Genomic DNA, 9,272 nt, shown 5'->3' with positions numbered 1-9,272 from the left:
TGCTTACATGGCAGACGCTCTATCCACCTGAGCCACCGAGGACACAGAGGATTGCGCGACTGCAGGGATTTATCTCTGGCACATCTCCAGCGAAACCCACATTCTGAACGTATTGTCCCGCACTACGTTCTTAGTGCCCCCGCCCATTATACCGATTACTCGCGGCGCGTTGCCGATTCCCGTAAGAGTTCGGGCACTGTTTGTGCATTCCAACAGAAGAAGCAGATGGTGAAGTGGCCGGTGAGCCTTAACTACATATTTACTAAGATGGTATCTGTTCTTTCGGACATGTCCGAGAGAACAGATACCATCGGTGACCAAGCGGCTCGTCAGAATGAAATGACAATGAAATGCACACCCTTAGCTGCTTACAGACGTTGACACATGTCAACGGGGACAGATGAAAATGTGTGCCCCGACCGGGACTCGAACCCGGGATCTCCTGCTTACATGGCAGACGCTCTATCCACCTGAGCCACCGTGGGCACAGAGGATTGCGCGACTGCAGGGATTTATCTCTGGCACGCCTCCAGCGAAACCCACATTCTGACCGTATTGTCCCGCACTACGTTCGTAGTGCTCCCGCCCATTATACTCATTACTCGCGGCACGTTGCCGATTCCGGTAAGAGTTCGGGCACTGTTTGTGCATTCTCACAGAAGAAGAAAATGGTCAAATGGCCGGTGAGCCTTATATATATATATTTACTAAGATGGTATCTGTTCTTTCACTTCAAGTTGTTTCCTACAATCGTCAGTATTATCGTCGATGTCATTATTGTCGTAGTCTTGAGTCTGAACGCTGGTTCAAGTTTCACTATACGCTCTCCTGTCCAAACCTCCCCACTTCTGCATTCCAATACACGGCCGGTCTACTTTTCTCTAAGTAGAATCCTGAAATATCGAAAAATGTTTCAGACCTCTAGCACAAAAATTTTTTGTGCGTTAAATAAACATCTAGGAAAATCTAACTCTTGGGAAATTCAGTTCATAAATGTACTCAGCTCTGTTGTTCATCATATATTCCAGTTGGATAATATTCGTTATTTACGCGTTCTTCATCTCCTCTCTTCCTTTTCTTGTTTCTCCTTGTTACTATGGCCTCTTTAGTTGCCTCAAGGCCCCACTTTACAGTTTTGGCCGCTCTCATGGAGTCAGTTGCCACAGCGATCATCTCATATTGAACCCAGAATATGTTCCAAACAAATAGAGAACTTCACACCTGCTCGCAGCACAATAAATAAATGGCTCTGAGCATTATGCGACTTAACTTCTGAGGTCATCAGTCGCCTACAACCTAGAACTAATTAAACCTAACTAACTTAAGGACAGCACACACATCCATGCCCGAGGCAGGATTCCAACCTGCGGCCGCAGCGGTCGCTCGGTTCCAGACTGTAGCGCCTAGAACCGCACGGCCACTACGGCCGGCAACAATAAATAACTTTCGAGACAGTTTACCATCCACATTAACAGTCGGTCCCATCACTAAAACAAGTACAACATCTAACATACCTAATATCCAACAAACCCTTTTTTGGCAGGCATTACAATATAAAATCCTTGAAACATTCACGCACAAGTTGCAGCTTTCCTCGTAAGCACAGCGACAATAGCTTGCTGTTTATGCTATTAATTGCTTCTTATACTGCAAATAGTAGGAAGTGATGGCGAATATGAACTTCACCAGTTGCATCACCTGTTGGAGTCCACCTAACATCTAGTCGGTTCTTAGATGTACTTTCACAGGCTATACTTACTGGAGGAATAACCCGAGTGCTGTGAAACACAGATATTTCCAATACCAAAATACTTTTAGGAGGCATAATAATTTTCGGGAATGACAAAACAGCAGCAGGTCAGACCGTAGGAAACAACGCTCCAAACCATAAGGGAAAACATATGAGCATCACAAAGCGTATCTTCTGACATGGATGACAACTCGAAAAACAGTTGAATAGCATACTTTCGCGAGTGGGAGTCTAATGACAACATTTCACACATCAAAGCAGCGGAAACATGGGTGTGGCTACATATCTAGAGATTTTAAAGTTTGTTTTTAAATAGCTTCTCGATGTTTAGTTCAATTCTTTTAACTACAATTTTGTTTAGACAATTCTAAAAATCGATTTAAGATGAAAAACAAAAACAATTGATTTGTTTCAGCGGATTCACAAGCAAGTGACCTTAAAATGCCTATTGGAAATGTTTGGTATCCAACTGATGTCAGAGGCATACAGCATCACGTGATCGCCTCTCGTCCTTTTGCCAGCCAAAAATTGGTGGATAAATTTTCTTCCACCTCCTGGAATCGAGCTTACTACTTCTCTACCGAGCGCCTCTAGGAACAGCGTTCTTTAGCAATGTAAGTTACGAAGACGGGAAGTAACTATATACATCGGAATCAATCCGCGGTTGATCTCTTAATAAACACTATATATTTTTTACTGTTTTCAGAACATGGTTCAAATGGCTGTAAGCACTATGGGACTTAACATCTGAGGTCATCAGTCCCCTAGACGCAGAACTACTTAAACCTAACTAACCTAAGGACATCACACACATCCATGCCCGAGGCAGGATTCGAACCTGCGACCGTAGCAGCAGCACGGTTCCGAGACTGAAACGCCTAGAACCGCTCGGTCACAAAGGCCGGTTTCACTGTTTTTAATTTTGGAATTTCTACCTGAATGATTTCTTTTATACCCACTTCAAAGGCTACATTGCAGTCAGCCCGAAGGTTGGTTTGAACATCGCAGTCTTGTGGTATTCAATACGCCCTATGCCAAGTGCCCTAAACTTCGTCCGACTATTGTGCAGATCTAACCAACCAGATATAGGGGCCAGGAAGTTAATCACGTACTCCATACCAATGTCCAGCTCGTCATTCTTCTCACACACAATCACTGTGGAAAGTGTGAGAAGCATAAACTTCTTCATAAGCAAATACAGGGTGTTTCAAAAATGACCGGTATATTTGAAACGGCAATAAAAACTAAACGAGCAGCGATAGAAATACACCGTTTGTTGCAATATGCTTGGGACAACAGTACATTTTCAGGCGGACAAACTTTCGAAATTACAGTAGTTACAATTTTCAACAACAGATGGCGCTGCAAGTGATGTGAAAGATATAGAAGATAACGCAGTCTGTGGGTGCGCCATTCTGTACGTCGTCTTTCTGCTGTAAGCGTGTGCTGTTCACAACGTGCAAGTGTGCTGTAGACAACATGGTTTATTCCTTAGAACGGAGGATTTTTCTGGTGTTGGAATTCCACCGCCTAGAACACAGTGTTGCTGCAACAAGACGAAGTTTTCAACGGAGGTTTAATGTAACCAAAGGACTGAAAAGCGATACAATAAAGGATCTGTTTGAAACATTTCAACGGACTGGGAACGTGACGGATGAACGTGCTGGAAAGGTAGGGCGACCGCGTACGGCAACCACAGAGGGCAACGCGCAGCTAGTGCAGCAGGTGATCCAACAGCGGCCTCGGGTTTCCGTTCGCCGTGTTGCAGCTGCGGTCCAAATGACACCAACGTCCATGTATCGTCTCATGCGCCAGAGTTTACACCTCTATCCATACAAAATTCAAACGCAACCCCTCAGCGCCGCTACCATTGCTGCACGAGAGACATTCGCTAACGATATAGTGCACAGGATTGATGACGGCGATATGCATGTGGGCAGCATTTGGTTTACTGACGAAGCTTATTTTTACCTGGACGGCTTCGTCAATAAACAGAACTGGCGCATATGGGGAACCGAAAAGCCCCACGTTGCAATCCCATCGTCCCTGCATCCTCAAAAAGTACTGGTCTGGGCCGCCATTTCTTCCAAAGGAATCATTGGCCCATTTTTCAGATCCGAAACGATTACTGCATCACGCTATCTGGACATTCTTCGTGAATTTGTGGCGGTACAAACTGCCTTAGACGACACTGCGAACACCTCGTGGTTTATGCAAGATGGTGCCCGGCCACATCGCACGGCCGACGTCTTTAATTTCCCGAATGAATATTTCGATGATCGTGTGATTGCTTTGGGCTATCCGAAACATACAGGAGGCGGCGTGGATTGGCCTCCCTATTCGCCAGACATGAACCCCTGTGACTTCTTTCTGTGGGGACACTTGAAAGACCAGGTGTACCGCCAGAATCCAGAAACAATTGAACAACTGAAGCAGTACATCTCATCTGCATGTGAAGCCATTCCGCCAGACACGTTGTCAAAGGTTTCGGGTAATTTCATTCAGAGACTACGCCATATTATTGCTACGCATGGTGTATATGTGGAAAATATCGTACTATAGAGTTTCCCAGACCGCAGCGCCATCTGTTGTTGAAAATTGTAACTACTGTAATTTCGAAAGTTTGTCCGCCTGAAAATGTACTGTTGTCCCAAGCATATTGCAACAAACGGTGTATTTCTATCGCTGCTCGTTTAGTTTTTATTGCCGTTTCAAATATACCGGTCATTTTTGAAACACCATGTACAATTAGGACAGTTCCAAATACTCGTTCGCACGCCCTTAAGCCCAATCTTTGAGTAAGTTCTGGAATCAGTGAGACCGTCAGTAGGCGAATAGGGAGTAATTGACAGTGATGCCGCCTCCTACCAAGAAACATGATGGAAAAAAAAACTGACAAAAAATTATTTCGAGAGAGAAAATATTACGCGGATTTGCTTTCGTCTCTCATCCGGCGAGATGGTGCTCGATCTGTGGGACTAGGAGAATTACTCGTCTATTTCTGCCACTTAGGCACGAACCGGAGGCTCGTCCGTAAAAAAGGGGCGTGACAAAGGAGCCGGAATAAAAACTGAGATATTGCCAGAATTACAGACGAAAGAAACAGGAAGATGATGCAGGTCTCTGTGTAGAACCTACCCAAATGAAAGCCATAAATTCCTCGCCTTATTTTATTTCGGTGCTCTCTGCCTTCGCCCTCATTTTTTCCCGCCGCCCTCCGCCCCGACGCCTCCTTTATACCAAATGAAAGCGAAACTTGCGCAGTAGGTTGGGGCGAAGGCGTCTGTCGACCAGGGGTGGCAGCGAGGGAGGAGCGGGGTGGCCCGGTGTCGTATCAATGCCATCTTGCGGCGCCGCCCACCGTCGCCCGCTCCGGCATTCGCCGTGGCGCTCCGACGCGTCTTCCGGATGCGCAGTCTGACATAATTTCGTAATCGACTGTTGGTCCAAAGTCAATCACGACACCTAACAACAAACTCTTAGAAAATAGCCAAAAATTTGATACCGTGTGGATTCCTTGTTTTATACATTAAACATAAAATGGAGCGCAGGGTGTTCCGATAAGGTTGCCTGCATTTTGAGCAAGTGTTACTGAAAAGCTGTTCATCTGAAGATACATTAACTGAATTCTGCTTCCCGTTAAATGCGCAAAAGAGTTTCGCACTGGCGTGCCACCACTTTGACTGACATACGATGTTGAAATAAATAGAAATAAAAACGTTGAGGTTCGCCGATGACATTGTAATTCTGTCAGAGACAGCAAAGGACTTGGAAGAGCAGTTGAACGGAATGGACAGTGTCTTGAAAGGAGGATATAAGATGAACATCAACAAAAGCAAAACGAGGATAATGGAATGTAGTCGAATTAAATCGGGTGATGCTTAGGGAATTAGATTAAGAAATGAGACAATTAAAGTAGTTAATGAGTTGTGCTATTTGGGGATCAAAATAACTGATGATGGTCGAAGTAGAGAGGATATAAAATGTAGACTGGCAATGGCAAGGAAAGCGTTTCTGAAGAAGAGAAATTTGTTAACATCGAGTATAGATTTAAGTGTCAGGAAGTCATTTCTGAAAGTATTTGTATGGAGTGTAGCCATGTATGGAAGTGAAACGTGGACGGTAAATAGTTTGGACAAGAAGAGAATAGAAGCTTTCGAAATGTGGTGCTACAGAAGAATGCAGAAGATTAGATGGGTAGATCACATAGCTAATGAGGAAGTATTGAATAGGATTGGGGAGAAGAGAAGTTTGTGGCACAACTTGACCAGAAGAAGGGATCGGTTGGTAGGACATGTTCTGAGGCATCAAGGGATCTCCAATTTAGTATTGGAGGGCAGCGTGGAGGGTAAAAATCGTAGGGGGAGACCAAGAGATGAATCCACTAAGCAGATTCAGAAGGATGTAGGTTGCAGTAGGTACTGGGAGATGAAGAAGCTTGCACAGGATAGAGTAGCATGTAGAGCTGCATCAAACCAGTCTCAGGACTGAAGACCATAACAACAACAACACGATGTTGATGGTGCAACAGAAGCCACAGTGTGTTATTTGGTAAGCTGAGCTTAAATGAATTGTTAGGATGCAGCGCCGCTTTCGGGAAACGTAGCCAGGACAAATACTTCCGATATATTCGGCCGATAGTTCAACCAGTTTCGGGATACAGGAATCGTCTCGAAAGGACATTTAACATGCCAGCCAACAAGTGAAGGACGGAGCCAACAGTTAAATATAGCTGAGACAACGCTCTTCAATGTCTTTCATATAAGATTACGGCTGCATAAAATTCAGATTAGGAAACGAGATAAAACAGATCGATCGCCCTATGCGTACTAACGTCGCCAGTTTAACGAGAAATTGATGACAATCCAGAGTTTCTTAAACAAGTGCTGTTCACAGACGAAGCAACATTCGATAAAAGTGGTGGTGTTAATCGTCATAATACCCAGTTATGGGGTTCAGAACGGTTTAACGTTGTATCCGAACTTCTCTAGGATTCGCTAAAAGCGACTGTGTCGTGTGGGGTACTCTGTAACCAAATTATAGGCCCCTTCTTTTTCGCCGAAAGAACAATTACAGGCATCTGGGTATGCATCAACTATTTGTGTAAGCTCAAATGGCAGAAACTGATAAACAATCTGATCATTTTCATGCAAGATGGCGGCGCAACACACTAAACAACAGATATCCAAGTGGTTGGATAGGCAAGGATGCGCCTATTCCCTCGTCTTTCGGACTTCGTTTTATGGGGATACGTAACGAACATTGTCTATGTATCGAAATAATCAGCAACCTGTTGCGTAAAGTGATTTTATTTCCTTAACCGGTTTCTGGCAGTTGGTGCCCTTCGTCAGAAGTGCCTGAAAACGGTTAAGGCAGTCAAATTTCTTTTACGCAACTAGTTGCTTATTACTTCGACATATATAAAACTACAGTTGCTTAAGATGGATAAAATTCTAAAACACGGTCTATGCAAAAAAAAAAAAATGAAATCTGAGACTTATGCTGGAGCGAATTTCGGCAGCCTTCACGACTGTAACACCATAGGTACTACAAAAAGACATGAAGTGAAATCGAATATCGTCTTGATGTCTACAGAGCAACAAGTGGAGCTCACACTAGAACTTATTAATGTACGAAAAAACTTCGTTTTCTTCTCTTCAATTGGACATTTAAATCGTTTCATTATCTTGATCAGTTTTGCTGTAGCGCTTGATCAAAATCCCGGCATTCTTTTCGGAACTTGCTGCTTCTACTGACATAATGCGAGGCTCATTCCAAAAGAAATTGTAACACCTCCGATTTTATCCCGACCTGATCTGATCGAATAGCAGTCCAATATTTATTATTAACATGACCGTGAACCTAATGGGGCTGGTAATCGGAATTGACTGCTACGGAAGTTTTTACTTTCCATTTCGTTCTGCTCAATACTATAATACTGAATGTCTGGTAATGAGGAACACCAACACAGTTTTACTAATTACGAACTTATATTCTTCTCAAAACATAAAAAAGGAGACAGCCACTGCCTTCGTCATACATATCTAATTACGGCTAATCTCAGCACAGGCTTTCTTCATTTTCCATTATCGTCACACGCTAATCCATCACTGCATCCAATACTGCAATCCAAGGTTAGGCCTGCGCGGTAGACGCAAAACCAAATATCGGCACTAGTAACGTCACTGATCACTTTCGTAATGATACTTCTTCACTTTCCCGGTATTAATTTATTATTTAGGTGTCTAACCACGGCGATAGTGACACCCTTCTCGGTTAAAGACCCTGTATTCAACAATGGCCTTCACACACACCATTCCCGCGAACCACACTGGCGCATCTCGACACTCGCTCTCTCAACACGTCACAATCGATTGTTCTCCCTATCGACCTGTGCCAAGTGCAAAGTTATAGTAAGGGCCTATGGACCCCTTACAAAATGCACAAGATTTTCTAAAAAATGGAACCTTTGTTGGACATCTTTGCTGCTCACTGCTGGATTCTTCCCGCTTGAAACAAAATTTAATTCAACATGTTTCCCCAAGTCACGCTGTAGTAGCACTCCATCATGATGGCTTTTGCACTTGATGTTCGTCTAAAGCAACGTGCTTATGTGGAGTTCCTATGTTGTGAGAACAAGACAGTGACAAACAATCACAAGAGCTTGAAGAAGGTGTATTTGGAAAACGCTGTTGATCGCTTACCATTAGCCCTTGGGTAGACGGACTATCTGGTGAAAGTGGGGACCTCCCGTATTGAGTACTGCGCAGGCTCCTTATAATGTGGTTCGTTATCACAGTCTAATTTCGGCTGATAAACACGTAAAGTGAACTAACTGTCAGTCCGAGCGAGCACAGGAGAAGCGAAAGTGTTCAGAATATTGAGACGAAGGCTAAAAGCAGTTTGCGCCACGTGGGTTCAGAGGATGTTGACGGATGTCCACAAGGAAACACGGAGGACAATGTACAGTGAACTTTCTGACGCTTCGAGAATTCTCGAAATTGCTTCATTGCAAGAACTGTGGTAGGAAATAATACTGGGTGCATCACTTTGAATCGATGGAATGGCATCACGCAAACTCATTGAAGAAAAAGAAGTAGTCCAAAACTGCACCTTCAGCAGGGAAAGTGATAGCTATTGTGTTTTCTGTTCAGAATGAAACGTCCCCTTAGAAAAATTTATACGCGACTGTGCTTAAACTGACACACAATATTTTTAGCGCAACGCAATCTGACTTTCAGAAATCCCTACAAAGGAATGGCCCTGACTAACATTAACCTATACCTTTCACAAATCACTTACCTCACAAAAATCTTCGTTACTCAAGCTACAGCAATACAGCGAGCGCCACTACTGCCAGCTAAATAACAGATTCAAACTACGGAAGGCACTAACTACTAGTAGGCATAGTTAGCAAATGAAAGATTTTAATAGAGAACAAACATTGTATTTACCTTAATAGTCATAATATATATAGCAGTTCATAACATCCATTCTTACAAATATCAAAACTCCGCCATTT

The 9,272-nt window shown here is 43.6% G+C and overlaps 1 non-coding gene across 1 annotated transcript; it reads right to left on the bottom strand.

The window, feature by feature from the left end:
- Positions 1–411: 411 nt before the first annotated feature.
- Trnat-ugu (transfer RNA threonine (anticodon UGU)) lies at positions 412–486 on the bottom strand. Its single transcript has one exon. It is a non-coding gene; the product is annotated as a tRNA-Thr (tRNA).
- Between the last annotated feature and the right edge of the window lie 8,786 nt (positions 487–9,272).

This window comes from Schistocerca cancellata, chromosome 9 (assembly GCF_023864275.1).
Source record: "Schistocerca cancellata isolate TAMUIC-IGC-003103 chromosome 9, iqSchCanc2.1, whole genome shotgun sequence".
Classification (NCBI taxonomy): Eukaryota; Metazoa; Arthropoda; class Insecta; order Orthoptera; family Acrididae; genus Schistocerca; species Schistocerca cancellata.
The sequence above is the reverse complement of the archived record's forward strand: the minus strand, read 5'-3'. Positions and strand labels throughout refer to the sequence as shown.